Source organism: Falco cherrug, chromosome 9 (assembly GCF_023634085.1).
Source record: "Falco cherrug isolate bFalChe1 chromosome 9, bFalChe1.pri, whole genome shotgun sequence".
NCBI lineage: Eukaryota > Metazoa > Chordata > Aves > Falconiformes > Falconidae > Falco > Falco cherrug.
The window spans coordinates 52,904,355-52,920,537 of NC_073705.1; the positions used below are offsets into that span (position 1 = coordinate 52,904,355).

At 41.1% G+C, this 16,183-nt stretch overlaps 1 long non-coding RNA gene across 2 annotated transcripts in view; it reads left to right on the forward strand.

Annotated features, from left to right (window-relative positions):
• LOC129736783 (uncharacterized) overlaps nt 1-15,552 on the forward strand; it is a 41,136-nt gene extending 25,584 nt beyond the window's left edge. For both annotated transcript variants that reach the window (XR_008733856.1, XR_008733855.1), the window contains 2 exons: nt 9,526-9,624; nt 11,720-15,552. This is a non-coding gene — a long non-coding RNA (uncharacterized LOC129736783). The remainder of the gene's footprint in view (nt 1-9,525; nt 9,625-11,719) is intronic.
• The last annotated feature ends 631 nt before the right edge of the window (nt 15,553-16,183 follow it).

Here is a 16,183-nt window from a genome sequence, read left to right on the forward strand (position 1 = left end):
ACAGTTGCTCACCACACACTGACCAATGCCCAGCCAGTCCCCCAGCAGCGATCTGCTCCATCTCTGTCCAACTCTGCCCAGTTTATACACTGAGTATGACATCCTATGGCATGGAATATCCCTTTGGCCAGTTCCGGCCAGCTATCGTGGCTGTGCCCCCTCCCAGCTTCTGTGCCCCTCCAGCCCTTGCGCTGGCAGGGCCTGGGAAGCTGAAAAGTCCTTGGCTTGGTGTAAACATCACCCAGCAACAGCTAAAACCATCCGTGTGATATTAACGTTGTTCTCACACCAAATCCAAAACACGGCACTGCATCAGCTACCAGGAAGAAATTTAACCCCATTCCAGGCCGTGCCAAGACAGAGAAATACACAGCTACACATAAAAAACTCCGCAGAGTGCAGGCAGCACAAGCATTTCATAAGACTTCCACTAATGCCTTTCATCTTCTTCCTTTTCTATTGCCATCCAAACTGCAATTTCTTTATTTAATGCCTCTTCTCTATACATGTCACCTCCTTCTTTATCTTTCTCACCTGACTACGTTTCTCTGTCTGAAGGGGACCAACAGGCTTCTGTGTAATTCAGAGTCCGGAGGATGCCCAGATCTATCTTAGCTGACAGACGACCCTACAAAACCTTTTATTGTAGCTCCTTCAGAGCAAACATTCAAGAGTATATTTGCCTCCTTTGCAAAGAGCACTAGTCAGTGCTGGCTCCCTTGTGTGCTTCTGGGGTTTGTGGCCTGAGTAACAGGATGATTTTACCAAGGACGCTGGAGAGACTTATGGCACTGGAGTGCTGTGTAAAGGAGCACAGTGTATCCCATGAAATGTTTTTTTTAAAATCCAATAGAAGTCAGTGCTCTTAAACTGGAAAATATTTTGCATGGCTTCTCAATCCCATCTTGTCCTAACATTGTCCCAGCTGCTATACATTGATCAGGGTTGATATCCTGATTTCCTATATAATATCAGGAAAAAGATAAATCTTAAGGTACATTATAGCACACGGTGTAAACAGCACTGTTTCTATCAAGGTGCCTTTTTTGCTGGCTTGTGCTAATGATAAAATTGCTTACACATTGTAATTGATTGTAAGTAGAGCTGACTTGAACCATTCATGCTGTCTGAGTGATTAAAATTCTCCAGGTGGATCCTCAAAATACAAAGGTCATATAATAAGTCTCCCCTTAAGTGAGAAATACTTTCTTCAGGGTCTATGCAAAATAGAGTGTAGTATATAATACACATATCTCTGCATACTTCAGTTTGGAGTCTGCTTGTGCTGTACCACCTCTCGGGTTAGGAGAATGGTCTCAGCTTAAAAGAGACACTTTGTACTCACTGCAGCACAGAGTTCTTGTATTTTCCTGTCATACTTACGAACATCATACGAGCAGCAAAGACCTGTATTATGAAGTTGTTAAGTAACAAGCGTAACTTTTTATGCCATGTTTTTAATCTCAGTCTGTCTGCTCCTCTAAACCTCCCCTAGATTGCCATGAAGAATTTTGTGGGTTTTTTGATTTGGATTAACTACAGATGCATTTGCAACAAGAAAATATGCCTTTAAAAAGATGCCAGAATTTTTGTCTGCCTAATTCTAAGTAATGGGAATAAATACATGTTAAATTATTAAAATAATCTAGAAAACCTTAGAAAAGGCATTGGCCCTTCTACTCAAAATGTTCTGTTTTTCCAAAAGCTTTAATTTAGGTTTAACCACCAGATGTTGAATCCAAGCGTAGATCTAAACCGTGAGTTTTCTCTTGTATTTTCTGCCACATATTGCCTCTGATGCATCTAGAGATGGTTGAAATTTTTCTCATACATAGGACAGGTACAAACCCTCAAAACAGAACTTAAGTGCAACTTTTCTAGTGAAGCAGCAGTGGATTTCCACTGAGACCAGAGGACAAGTTTTGGTCAATGCTTTCTGAGTTGCAGAAGGGTTGAGAAGTATTTAATCTACTATGTTTCAGGCAGAACTTGGTGATGATGTGTGCACCTATGTAAATACAAAGTGATTACAAATAAGAGATCCACCTTTTGAGGTCTCACAAAAGGCATGGGGTAAGGGACTCTTCAGTAAGTTATGTACAACCTTCACATCATCCACCACATTTTCGTTGTTACCATATTTTCACTGCTATTTCCTTCTCCACCTTGCTACCTGGCAAGTGACTCTTGCACACCCAATCACTGTGTCTATAAATTGCCCCTTAAAAGTTTTTTCATTTCTTTAAAAATTCTAACTCTACTGTTTTTTAATTCTAATTTTAATTCTATTCTAGATACAGTTAATTTCCTGTGGTTTGGGATGGATGTCTTTGCTTGGATGGCAGATGTACAGTGGTGGTTATGCTCTAGCTCGGGACTCCTTCGGGAATTTTCCCTCTAGACGTCAGGGCTCTCATTGTGGCCAGACTGCATTTTTTTTTCTCCAGGAGGACTCTTTAGGAGCTGACTTTCTTTAAATTACTATCTCTTTTTACAGCTCTCCCATTTTATAACATGACTAATTCAATTTCACTTAAATGTAATTGTAATCTCATTCTAAAAGCCGACAAGATTCTGTTCCTAAAAACTGACTTATGGTTTAAAAGGACCATATAATTTTAGCAAGGCTGTTCCATTAATAATTTATTTCTACAGTTTCTCTCTTTTCTTTCAGAGTTATATGCACTTCACTTCTTCTAGACTTCCATCTTTTGTTTCTCTCTCTCCCTTTGAATTTTCTGGGTGAAAGAGGACTGCTTGTGAGGCTTGTATTAGGCTCCACCTAGAGATATCTATCCTGGACAGGCTCAGATATCAAGGCCACCTTTCTAAATTTTATCCAGTGTGAATTATATAAAGAACAGAGTTTAAGGCATCTGAGCTTTTAGTCATCATAATTAGCAAAGTGCACCTCTCTCTACGCTTTAAAATGCATATAATGCTTCTGATGTTTAAAAAGTATCCTAATGATACATATATTTATTAAAAATGCAAATCAAAGAGAAAAAAAATGGTCAGATTAATCCTTGAGAACTTAGCATCAGCGTTTTATCATTGATAAACCTGTATGTCATCTGATGAAGAGAAATAAGGCACAACTAGACAGTTGAAGAGTTTGGGGAAAGCAGTAGCTGAAGATCCTGAAAAGTAAAAAGGAAGGTTCTGGTTTTTAAAGAGAATGTAAAATATCTCTCTTACGCTTTAAAAATGTATGCAAGATCATGTAAGCTTCAATCAGCTTTTAAGTTTAGAATGCCTTCCTAAAAATATATAAAGTCCATTTCAAAATAGAAATAAGAAGTCTGGGACAGGCAATGAATTGGAAAATACTAAGGGTTTTGTTTGCAAACTGAAGAATTTTGCCTTTGCCTAATTTCTTGTTACATGGACCTGTGAGACAGTTTACAAGCAGCTAAAGTAAATGATCTGGGTCTTCCAAAGAGGTTGGCATGGGACAATCCATGATAGGTAATTATGGAAGAACTTGTCCTTAGAAAGAGTTCCCTGCCACAGTTGGCCAATCCACAGGGAAATGGGGACATTTACAGTAAATCTTTTATCCTCACTAGTCATTCTCAAAAGCTGTTTTTTCTTCAAGAATGCAAGGAAAGGGATAAATGCTCTTCAGCCCTCATTAATGAGGAAGAAGCTGATCTGGGTTGCACCAGAGATCATCTGTCCTCTTCCAGATGCAAAACTGAAGAGTTGCCCATACTCCAGCTGTCACCACAGCTAATTCCCCACTACTGCAGGTGGACTCAAAAGCAAATCTCCTGTGCCACAGCTGGTCCTTCAAGGCTGAGGAGTGATCCGTCTTCTTTGTCATTTGGATGGATGGGTTTGGGTTGTCCTCCTTGTACAGCATGGGAACAGCTTTACATGTACAATTTTGCACATACACCTCTCTGCTCGGCCCTGGGAAGCAAGCGAAATACTGTTTTCAGCCACTCATCTGCACGAAATAAACCCTCTGCTGCCTTTGAAATATGCTCATAAATTTAAATCAATACTGAGCCTGGAGTCTCCACTTCTTGATAAGAGCACATTTTTCATGTTGCAAGCATCTTGTTAGGACTCTAGAGGCTGCATCCTTGTCTGCCGGCCAACATCTGGGGTATCATTTTTTAAAGCAAACATTCTAGGTCATTATAAACTGCACTAATCTCCCTTGTTGAAATTTACATTTCTAAACCAAAGAGGGATCATGATGCATTTGTCCTGTCACATAGTACAGCATTTAACCAGGAGGTTAATTCATTGATTGACTTACCACCTCTCTTCAGCCTGCTTTGCTACTAATCTTCCATACAAATGGGGATAAGGAATATCATTTAGATTTACCAACATAAACAAAGTGTAGAGCCACCCCACTAGGATGTAAAGCTTAGGGAATTCAGGGGATAAGAAGAAAAAAGCATAGCTGAAGAAGCAATAAAATTCACAGTAAAATGCACATGCTGAAAATAACAAAAAATAGAAGGAACAAATTAGGGAAAGGAAAGTTTCTGCTTCCAGCTGGCAGGGCTGGGCACAAAGGCAAGAGGGGGTGGAGAAGACAGCAATGTCCCTCCCACCTGGTAATCCATGTTCATGAGCCACTCTGGCTGCAGACCACAGGTTCCCCCTTCTCGCAGCATCTGAAATTGGTGCCCGATGGGCAGGGCTGATGGTTCCCCTGTTCCGTCAGAAGTCCATGGTGGTTTGAAGACCTCCAAAGGACACTGCCATGAGCCCCAAGGTGGCTGTCACTGCTGAGCCATGTTGTGGCAGCTGTGCTGCCACAGCTGTAAACAGGCAGAAATCTGGTCCAGTAGACTTAAAGCACCCAAAACAGACAAGCTAAAAGAAAGAAAGACATTAAATAATCTCATTGCATTGAATGGTTTCCAGCAAAACCCCCAGCTGAGAGGGCTTGCTTCCTGGAAAAAAGCAAAAAAAAAAAAAAAAAATAGAAATGCTGGGTTTCTTTCTAGCTCAGTTTCTCTGCCCACCTCTCATCATACACTGGCACAGAGCAATCCTACCCTTACAGACTCCAGGGGAGCCATGAAAACCCAGCACCTCTCCACATCGATCCCTCAGTGCTGCTGTTACAGTTTCAGAGCAAATTCTACCCTGAAGGTAGATCCTGTCAATCTGTCTATCAGCCCAGCCACATGGGAATAATTTCTGATTATTAAAAGTACCATGAGCTCACCAGCCTGGAGACCCAGCGGGCTCCAGGGACTCTCTAGCATCAGCCAGAGTGAAAGAAAATAGCAACTTCTGTCAAAGTGGCACAGGTTTTGCAATGCGCAGTAAATATTCTGTTCCATCCACCATCAACCTCGTGCTGTTGTGGTTGCTGCCATCAGCCAGCTACGCCGTGCTGTGCCTCGATGAACCTTGCCTCTCCCATGCCGTGGGACCAGGGCACTGCACTAAGACCTGCCGATTTCCTCGTGTGCACTCAAAGCAGTTCTCAGACTCAAGGCATGTTCATTTTTGCCTCCCAAAGTGGAATGAAGCTGCGGGCATAAAACTGAGCAGATTGTCCCACCACTGGTCCTACCACGGGAGCTCTTTGTAGATAGCAATGATGGAGTGGAAGGCCGTATGTGCTGCCATTGTTTGTGTTGTCTGATGCTTTGATGTGGTTAGAGAGAAAGTCTATGATCTTACTGAAACGTGGCATAAAGGTGTGAATACATGAGGCGATTAGCAACCTCCATCTCAACAAATGAGGGTTAGGCAAAGTATTTTTACCCCTCTGCCTCCTTTTTCTTCTCTCTCCCCCATCCTCTAGTTAAAAAGCTTTAACTATGGAAGTCAGGAGATTTTTCCAATGGGTAAAGAAGGGGAAAACGAATAAATCTCAGGTTTGGAAACAAAGGAAGAAATCATTGGATGAGGAGTTGCAGCTGCCTTTTCAGAGCATGCTGTGCTTGAACAGCAATCTCCTGCTTTCTCTGGCAATAAAAATTATCTTCCCAGCACTTGGTGGCAAAGCCTGCTATTGAAAAAGCTTTAGTGAGGTGCTGACTTCAGTCTACCATCTTCAAAGCATTCAGTCTTGTTTACAAAAAAGAAATGTATGTGTTTTCAATACAAACCAATGCAAGCAAATCCTTGCCAACTTAGACTTTTTGCTAGCTGAGAAGGTGGTAAACCTTCTCTAATTTTAGTGTCTTCAGTCTGATCATGGTTCCTTAGCCTGGGTGACCTGTTGTCTCAATTGTAGTTTCTTTTCAGAAACACCAAAATACGGTTCTTTGTGCCTGTCTGTACCTTATATTCTAATAAAAGTGCTTTGATGGAATGATAAACTGGCAAAACTGTCTCAGGCCACAGCCCATGCAGCCCACAAGCACACAGTTGCCCTTACAGGCATTGTGCCAATCTTGAAAAAAGAGAGAACACTGAATATATTTTAATGGTAAAATCCATTTTTAACAAAAATCACATCTTAATTGAAAAAAAAGATTATTCAAGTGATTCTATTTTCAGCTAACCAGCAAATATATGAAAGATCTTTAAAAAACACAGAATTTTGATAGAAATGTAGAAGGCTGATGTTCACAGGCTTTGTAACTTACTTTTAAAAAAAAATCTTTAGAAAATTATTATGTAATGAAAGGTTTTCCCCTTATTTTAAAAAAAGAGTAAGTCAGGGAGTTATCATGGATTGACTATCACAGTCACCTTCCCTGAGAAATGTTTATTCAATATTTGGCTGCTTTTCATGCTTTGTCTGACTTCAGTCTCACAAAATGAAAACACAGCGTTGAGGGATGTTGTCTGGGACTCGGACAAGAAAAATAAATGCAAGAGTGTTTTCTGATCTGTTCCAGTTAGAAACAAAATGAATTGTTCTCTGTTTTTTTATTAGTGTGTCTGGACAATTTTGGCTTTTTGGGAAAATACCAAGCCAGAAGTATTCAAAATGTTCCCAAGATACGACAGGGTAACTGAAATGAAGTTGTTCTATTTACTGTTCTCTTGGAGGAGCTGGACTTTTCTGGCTGATTTGTCTTCTCTTTACCATCACCACTAACTGGTAAAGGATGCATCTGAAATGTGTATGTATAGCAGATCCCAAAGAGCATGTCAATTTAAACATTGGGAGTAGGGAGGTTTTAAAGGCAAAAATTTTGCAAAGGCCCAGGAAAATGTCACCGGTACATTTGTGACAGGTATCTAGAGTTCTCAGAAAAGGTAGATACATTTTGTGTGCACATATCACTGAATTCAAACAGTGTTTGGTGTGGATGTGGCAACACAAGGAAGGAAGGACACCCCCAGGACAGACTCAAAAGAAGGAACATTGATGGAAACCTTTCTTTCTTTTCTTAAAGGAATCTGTTCATATTTAAATGGTAAAACCATTGTGGCTTCACCACATAACGTGTCCAAGGAAGGCAGAGATTTTTTAGGTTAGAAAATGTATTTTGTTTACCCTTGTTTTCTCAGGGTAGAATCTAGAAACCTAGTTCTCAGTTTGTTGCACTTTATGCTACATAGGCTGGTTTCTTGTGACTTACTGTGGAATATGTTTTCTGAAATAAAAGGTTTTCCTTTATACAAACTGTGACATGACTTTCATCCGGCTGACAAAACAGAACAGTGAACATTTTCAGTAGTATGTGGGAGTGGGTTTGGGGGCTTCTGTTTACACGCAAGAATTACTTGAGGTAATGAATCAAACTGCTGGCATCTAGCTTTGTCAAGACCCTACAATCTCCTTTTCATTGTATAATAATATTTACTCTCAAAGCACCCCCAACTCCAGCCTCAAAATGTCACTGCAATAGATAAATTTCCCGTACAAGTTACAACAGATACTTCCTTTTTTTCCTGTACCACGAGGCTGTGGTTTCTGCTGCAGATTCCTTTTCTTAGTTCTCCTCCTACACTCATTTTTCTCCAGTGCAGCTTCCATACAGTTATTCTTCATATCTATCAGCATGATCAAATGCATACTCGGTGACAGAAATATTGTTAAACAGTTTTTTCAAATCTCAAACCCAGCTTATTTATTATATTTAAATAAGAACAGATTTTTCCAAATTTGCAAGCATGTCTTGGTAATAACCCACAGTGCATTAATAAAACATGTTTTGTTGCTTGCAGTCACTGTATGTTTTCCAGAGGTTGTTCCAGTAACAAAAGCATATCCAATGTGTTCTTTAAGTGAAGTAAAGAAAAACGAGATCAGCCCAGCAGAGAGATTTCAGCTGCACTCCTCAATGTGTACAGCTTTCAATTCTGATCATTGTTGATTCCCCTAGTTCAGCTGAGGAAATGCACTCTGTGCCTTTGTTAAGGTTTATTGAGAAGAGGTCAATGCAGTACCCACAGAGCTCAGGTTTTGTAGAGCCAAGGTGATGACCTGCCTCAAAACCTTCCTGGGTCTGACCCCTACATTCATTGCCCTGTGGTCCCCAGCAGAAGATGCTGCAGTCTGTGGAGGAGCAAATCCATGATGTTACTCAGCACCCTTCTTTCCTTGTGCTGGGACCAGGATGTAGGTCACCAAGAACATGGGACCTCAGACAGTTTGGTGGCCAATTCTCAAGTTACTGGGTCCTTGTGCCATAACTGTGCTGTGTGATACATGACACAGGTAATGTATACTGAATTTGGTGGTGTAAGTGCTGCAGTCAGTGACACGTCCCATTGACTTCATTTGGTTAGGGCTTTCATTTGGAAAGAAGAATAAATAATCCAATTTTCTGATTAAAAAAGAAAATAAAAAATTAAGCTTAGATGCTAATAAAAATTTACATAAACAAATGCCATGTTGAGTCCAGGCAACCTAAGCAAAGTCATTGTGTTGCAACCAAGAAAAATTCATTTTTATAAATGGTAGAGCCTGGGTTGTTGTCATTGTTATCACTGAAAGAAAGAGGGAATAAAAAGAAGAAAAGATTCCATTGTATTTCTTAATGTTCTAATGAGTCCTGAGTCACAGGTTTTTTCTTCTCAGGTTAGGTCATTAATAAGATGGTAATTTTCTAGCTGGCTGTGTGTCAGGAATATAATCTTCATACTGCTTTTTAGAACACTTAACACTTATAAGACTGTGATTATGCTATGTGCTAATCCACAGTAATTATTGCAGGAATTTGCAGAGACAATATCCTCAAAGCCCCATTGCTGCATTTAACTAACTTAGAATGATACAGCCAAAAAATCATATCCTCAGAACTCAGGCCATTGTGGATATGGTCCTTCTGAACAATAGAAAACCTCAAGTACTCTATTTGCAGGTATTTGCAATATTGTGGTGATTTAAATAAACAATTTCTCAGTAATAAAGACTCAGTCTATAGCACTGTCAGGCATTAAGCAGAATGAGATCAGACACTGAAAGTATTTTTCATTGGAAAAGAGATCTCATTTCACATTTTAGAGCTGAATTTTCCTTTTTTATTAACATAAAAAAATCAAACAGTTGATTATTGTGCGAGTAATACCATAGAAATCAGTAGAATCGGTCCTGTGTTCAACAGGAACACAAATTTCTGTTGTTCTGCTTGTTTTCAGATGTAAAATGACAGCTCTGCAAAGAAGACCATTTTGAAGAGGGTATTGACGAACACTTCAACTATGAATGAGAGCAAAGAGAGTAGCTCTCAGAATGATGTATGGAAATATAATTTCTTCCGTTTTTATTTTTTTTATATAGTTGTACTTGTCCTTTAAGTTTTACATCAAACTTTGAAAATTTTGACCATACACCTGACTTTATTCCTTTCATTCTTCATGCAAGTCAAGGTTTAGAAATGTGTATGGTATGTTACAAAGAAACATATATGAAATGTATATGGGGAGGTGTTATGTACCAGTACAAAACCAAAAGTAAGTATAATGTAATTGATTATGGAAAATGGTGTTGGAAGGGGAGAGGAAGTTGCACCAATAGGTTGGGATAAATAAAGGAGAGTGGGAGGAAAAAAGAGGAGAATGGCAAGAGCACAATGAGCTGTATTATTTTCTTAAGATATGGGAACATCCCCGAGCCTTGATCTCTAGGCGGTGTAAATCTGTGGATGTATATTGATTCCAGCTCAGCAATGCCAGCACAGATAACTGAGTATTCCCCTTGCAGACTCTCAGCAAGTCCCTCACCAGCTCTGCCACGCTTCAGGAATTTTCCTTAAGGGACTGGGAACGGGCCTGTGACAGCAGCAAGGGGTGATAAATGTTAGGGTTTGGGGGTTCGTTGATTTAAGTTCCCTGGCCAGTGCGGAGAAAGCACTTTGCAGGCCTTCATTTGGATAATCTGGCTCTTTGGAAAGTTATTTTAAGAATCTGAGGAAAATCGAGCCTATCATTTTGGAGTGGCATGCAACAGTTGCCTTTGCAGGCTGGAGAAAATTACCTTGTTGAGGCTCCCAGCCACAACACAGGGAGATTTTCCTTAGTGGCATCAGCTGGTGTTGGCAAATACCCTGCGCATGCCAAGGTGAAGAGCTCACACAATTTGGAGTGAGACAAATACAAGAAAGAGACCAGCTGCAGGCTAGGGACCTGTCCTGGGCTGTGCGGCAGAGCCCGAGCAGCAATGAAGTTGACTTTTTGTTCCACTTTATCAATGGTGTCCAGCGCAACATGATGGCAACTGGAATTGTGACAGTGTCTTTTGTCTGTACCTTTTGCTTCACCTATACAGCTAGTACTCAACTACTACTTGACAAAATTTGTACCCGTTTCCTTCTAAACTATCAGGATCAGCCTCATTCTGCTTCCTTAAACTCAGCAGAAATGAAGACGTTCTTGGAATAATGAGGCAAAATAATACCATATTTTATAAAGACAGTTCCAGTCCTGCCATCCACAAAATGATATCATTATGTAACTGGACAAGTGCTGGATTTTTAATAGAAACTGTAATAAATACATTAAATGAAAACATGTGGTGCTAATTTGTTCAAGACCTGCTCTGTTTTCTTGCACTGGCAGTTCCTCCCCCTTTAACTCAGCATAGGTTTGGTATTTCCTAAGAGTCTCAGGTGCTGGAACAACAAATGCATTTTTATTTACATAGCATTTGTCATGGTAAAAGCATAGAAAAGCCTTGTTTTAAGGTCAAAAGTACAAGTAGAATCTCATGTGAAAATAGATGAATGCAGATACCTGACCTTTGAGGAACACTACCTGTCCAGTAACCCACTCACCTGCAGCAATGAGGCCAAGCCATGGACTTGTGCTCACTGCGTAGGCTTCCAGCGTTTGCCTTGACCCTGGAAGAGGGCTGGAGGTCAGCCATCCACCCGAGAGCAAGGCACACCAAGTACTCGTAGCAGCCAGCCCATGAAGAGCAGCACCTCACACACTGTACCACTGAGGAAAGGTTTTATTACAAGTCACCTGGTAATGAATATTTTCTTTAGAGGTCCATTAGCTAAACTGATTTAATGTGCAAGAGTCTCAACTTTCTTTTTAAAAGTTCATTTCTAGCCCACATGGCTGGGAAGGCAAACATGAAAACGAAATAGGAAACCCATGGATAACAGGGAAACACGAGCTTCAGAGAAAGCTCAAATGTTTTACTTTAATTAATCTCACGTTTCTTGGGATTGGACTCATTTTTTTCAATACATGGGATTAGCAGCAGCTCACACGCAATAGATTTTTTTTTTTTTTTTTTTGCTTTTAATTAAATGTCAATTAGCTGAAAAGATAGGATTTCTTATGTGACCAAATGTTCTGTAGAGATTTTTCTCTTTTCTTGCAGATACACCACGGTCCAAAGTTGGAAATCCCCCACCTTACCCAGGAGCACCCAGCAGCACTGACACGTACCAGAGGTCTGAAGCAGTACCTTTGCAGAATGAAGCATCCTACTGATGCTTTGGCTGGACCATATCTTTTTTAAAAGTTAAGATGCTTTCCTGGATTTTCGCACACAGACCCAGCAGCGCTGTCTGATAGTAAGGACTGCTAGGAGCTGAGGATTAGTAAGAGATATGTAATAATGTCAATTAAAAACAGTATTTTGGATGGATTACTAGAATCAGTCTAGTATCAGTAATCCCAAGTTAACTTTCAAAGACATTTTTTAATTTGGATCTGTGTACAGTCCACTTAGAAGCAGCAAAATAATTCACATTTGATTCATCTAGTTAAAATTCTAGTTGGATTTTCTTCCACAAGCAATGGATTAAACTGGATTTCCTCTCAATCACTTAGCATGGAGATCTAGTATGATAAATTGCCCTTGAAAATAAAACTGTGAGTCTCTTATTAATGGTAAAAAAGAACATATGCAGAGCGTGACTCTTTCTTAGCTGAAAAGGCACAGCATTCAGTAGATGAAAACCAAGATTATTAGAGGAGAAAGTTGAATCGATAAGTCTCAAGATGCAGAATGTGCACGGTTGTGGTGGAAGTTCTCTCCTCTTTCCCACTCAGAAGACCCAGAAGTTGGCACAGTGTTTCAGCTAGGTCACACACCGAGGTCATTTGCAGACCTATTGCTGTTGACATCTGAAAAATACTTGTTCGATATAATAAGTAAGTATAACTCCTCCCACTAATGACTAGTACATTGATGACGAGCAGCACAATTACAATGAAGAAAATGACATTTGGAAGCAGTATCAAACAGTACTTAACCACAATGAAGCTAAACATGGGGTGGTTCTCAGATAACCTGGGGAGACTTCAGAGTTAAATAGAAACAAGACCAAATCTAAAGGAAGCAATAATGAGCTAGAAAAGGTGCTTCATTAGAAAAGAAAACTGAAAAGCTGGCTGTGATGCTTATTAAGACAGAGACCAGCGGCAAATTTCTGCATGGAGTGAGATTTCAGCAGGAATGTATCCCTTGGCTTGCAGGTTTCCCTGGTTCCAACCAGTTTCATAAACAGTTGGACAGTTTCATAAACAAATGGTCCATTTTTAGTTTTAGCACAATAGTTTGTGCAGCAGTTAGTTATAGTAGCTAATTAGCATAACAGTTTGGAGCCAAAAAAAGAACATCTTACAAACAGACTGAGAAATGTAGTTTAAATTTAGTAGGCAAAATGCCAGAAATAAGCAGAGAGGAACTGATAGAAAATGAACTTCCAGTGTGGCTGAAACAAATATTGGCTTCAAATACTTTTAAACAGCAAGACCACAAATTCAGCCAAACAGGTGGAAAACATTTGGATGCTCATTCTCTCAGACATTTCTGATACTTTAAGAAAGGGAAGGGGGATTTTAGTGGCTGAAAATATAACTCAGTATTTAGGGTTGTGGTATAAGGTTTAGTAAAGAAAAGAAACCATTATAGTGACCTTGCCATGAAAATTATGCTGTTCATATTGCTGTGAAATGGAGGAGAAACTCAATATGTTGGTATATCGTGCTCTGTTATCCCAAAGTTTACAAGAGAAGAGCTCCCACACAAAAGTAATTCAATCATTTTTAATCTGCCATTTAAAAAGCGGGGAGGGGAGGCTGTCATTAGCCTCATCTTTCAGCCCTAAGGTGCTGAGACCTCCAGCTGTGTTGTAGCCATGTCAGCTGAGCTATACTGCAGAACCGGGAAGGGTGGGGGGGCTGCTTTGTTTACCATGACTACATGTGCCACCCAAATGACCAGGGTGCCAAGCCCACACTGGCATGGGCATGCTGCTGAGGTGCAGAAGGTCCAGCAAGAAATTTATTAAAATTGTCCACTAACATCAGGCCAGAAAAAAGGAGAGATATTTTTTATTCCCTCATCTATATTGACTAACCCAGAATATTTTGGATCTTCGAAAAGCCTTCAGTCACGGATACTCACGGCTGATAGTTTTTTCTGTTAAGACATTCTATATTTGGGTGTGAAATTGCCATAAAATACTTTTTTGATATATTGAAAGTACTCTGATCTCCATGCTGGCTGTTTATTTTATCCCACACACTGGGATGAGGTATGGATAGGCTACGGGAAGGAGGCCATGGGGTGTCTGACCCTTCACAGGGCATCACTTGTGCTCTGGCTGCAGGACCAACCACCAGCGCTGCAGAGACAAGGACCAGGAAAGGGTCAGATACATCTGTCCGGCTCCTGCCTGCTCCTGTCTCCTTATCCTCCAGTCTGACCCGGCTGCCTGCTGGGGGCCATGTTCAAGTGAAAGGTTGAAGTGTTCCACACTTCCCGTCAGAAAGCTCTTCTTACTCTCTGTCAGCTCTGCTTGCAGCTTAGCTCTACTCCCCCCACGGGAAACACAGAGCTATATCCTGCTTGGGACTCTTGGAAGTCTCCCTGAGTACCTACACGTCTTCGAAAATCTTGAGAGTCAAAGACTCCAAGTGAGAAAAAAAAAAATTTAGCACTAGACCTTGGACTTGTCAATCACAAATATTTGTGGCTTCTTTCTGATGAGCCATCCTGGGCCAGCGGTTTCAAAATCTCTTCTGACCCCATATGACATCTCTACAAATCTGAAGGGCTTAGACTGCCAAAGGACTCAGACCATTGCTGGCACTGAACAACCCCAACCTACATGCAAGGCAATGGGTTTCCAACACACACAAATCTCGTAGTCATAAAGAAATTATATTCCTGTTGACTTACATGATGCTGGGTTAACTCCTGACAAGGTGCTGAGGTGTACCCTCCATCCACTCACACGACGTAAAACATTCTGCAAAGGAACCGGTGACTGGGGCTGGATACCAGGCATCTTCAGGGAGAAGTTATCACACCAGGCTTTCTGCTGCAATAGGTATATGGGTATATATATATGGTATCTATACCAATATACAGCCATGGTATCCCACTGCCCCTTTTTGATTTCCAGTCTCCTAGCAGAGGGGACCCAGAAGGGTGCTACGACTCAGGCTCAGGTGCTGAACCGCAAAGGATGCCCTCACAGAGCCAGCAACCCCCGAAGGACCCGCTCTGGGTCTGTAAATGCCGTCCATCATGGTTCCCTAAGCACAGAGGCAAGCAGCAAGCATGCGCTTGGCAGCCACCCTCCGTTTTAGGGAGAGCTTTTGTCAGGGAGGTGAGGGCAATTTTTTGCAGATGGTTTTATTTATTTATATCTCAGCAGCCCTTTCTCGGCTTTATTTATATTTATTGCAGGGGTTCTGTTTGTGGTTCAGGGATTGCACCGGCGCTGGGCTGGTACATTATAATTAGTGCTGATCGTTTTGCTTGTTGAACAAATGACAACTGGCAGCCTTTGTGGTGTTTCCATGTTGTAAGCACTTACCGCTGTGCCTCTCCGTGATGAAACACATGTCAGCTCCCAGCAGTGTAGGACCACCTGGAGCACATTAGCATCAGAGTGATTTAACAACCTGATCAGACCTTTTCCAAACAAATGGCATGTGGAGGAAGCAGGACATGGAAACTTTACCCGGTTGTCCCAAGCAAGCACACTTCCAAGCATTTCCCTGGTTTTTAGCCCTCCGTAACTTCCAGGTTCACTAGGTAGCTGTGTGGCATACAGTGTATCAGAGGCTCTGAAAGCTGCCAGAACTGCAATCTTGCTGCCAGAAGAGCAATTGTACCTGTCAAATACTACCAGAGCTGAGCCAAAGAGGGGAGCAGCGTCTCACCCATCGGCACGAGGAGTGGGTTGCTCACAGGAGTCAAGGGTCCTGTTCTTCTAAAAGGAAGACAGACTCTTCCAGAACCTGCAACGATCTTTTGATCAGGTTCTTCATACAACAAACAGCCTGCCAAGGATAATGTGGCTATAGCAGACCAAAGCCCATTCTGAAATGGCACCGTCATTAAAACCTCTCAGAAGGTAAAAAATGCCAGCATCAGCCCATGTGTGTCTGTGTGCATGAGTGTGGGTGTGCAGAGCCTGTGGGACACCCTAACCTGGGGCTGGCCTCTACCACTCCGTGTTAGCACAACAACTAGCACTGCGGGTCCTTACTCCTCCCCTAGCATCCCCTATTATGCCCCTAGAATAATACACAATGGAGGAAGCAATCTGAATCATTACAAGGATTTTCGGGAAGGATGGAAAGAGTTGCAAAGGAATTAATGCAGCATTTTAAAGACCCTAGAGATCTTTAGCAATAGCTAAAGCCCAAAGATCTCTTATTCTTTTCTTAAAGACTCAAAATACATTTTGTAGCTTTGGAAAATGACTTTTTGTACAGCTGGACTGGAAAAAATTCAGCACAAATAGTAAGCTTTTCTTCGGTTTATTTTTCATGTAAAGGCAAAACGTTATTTTCACTGGGGAGGCAGATGATAGGA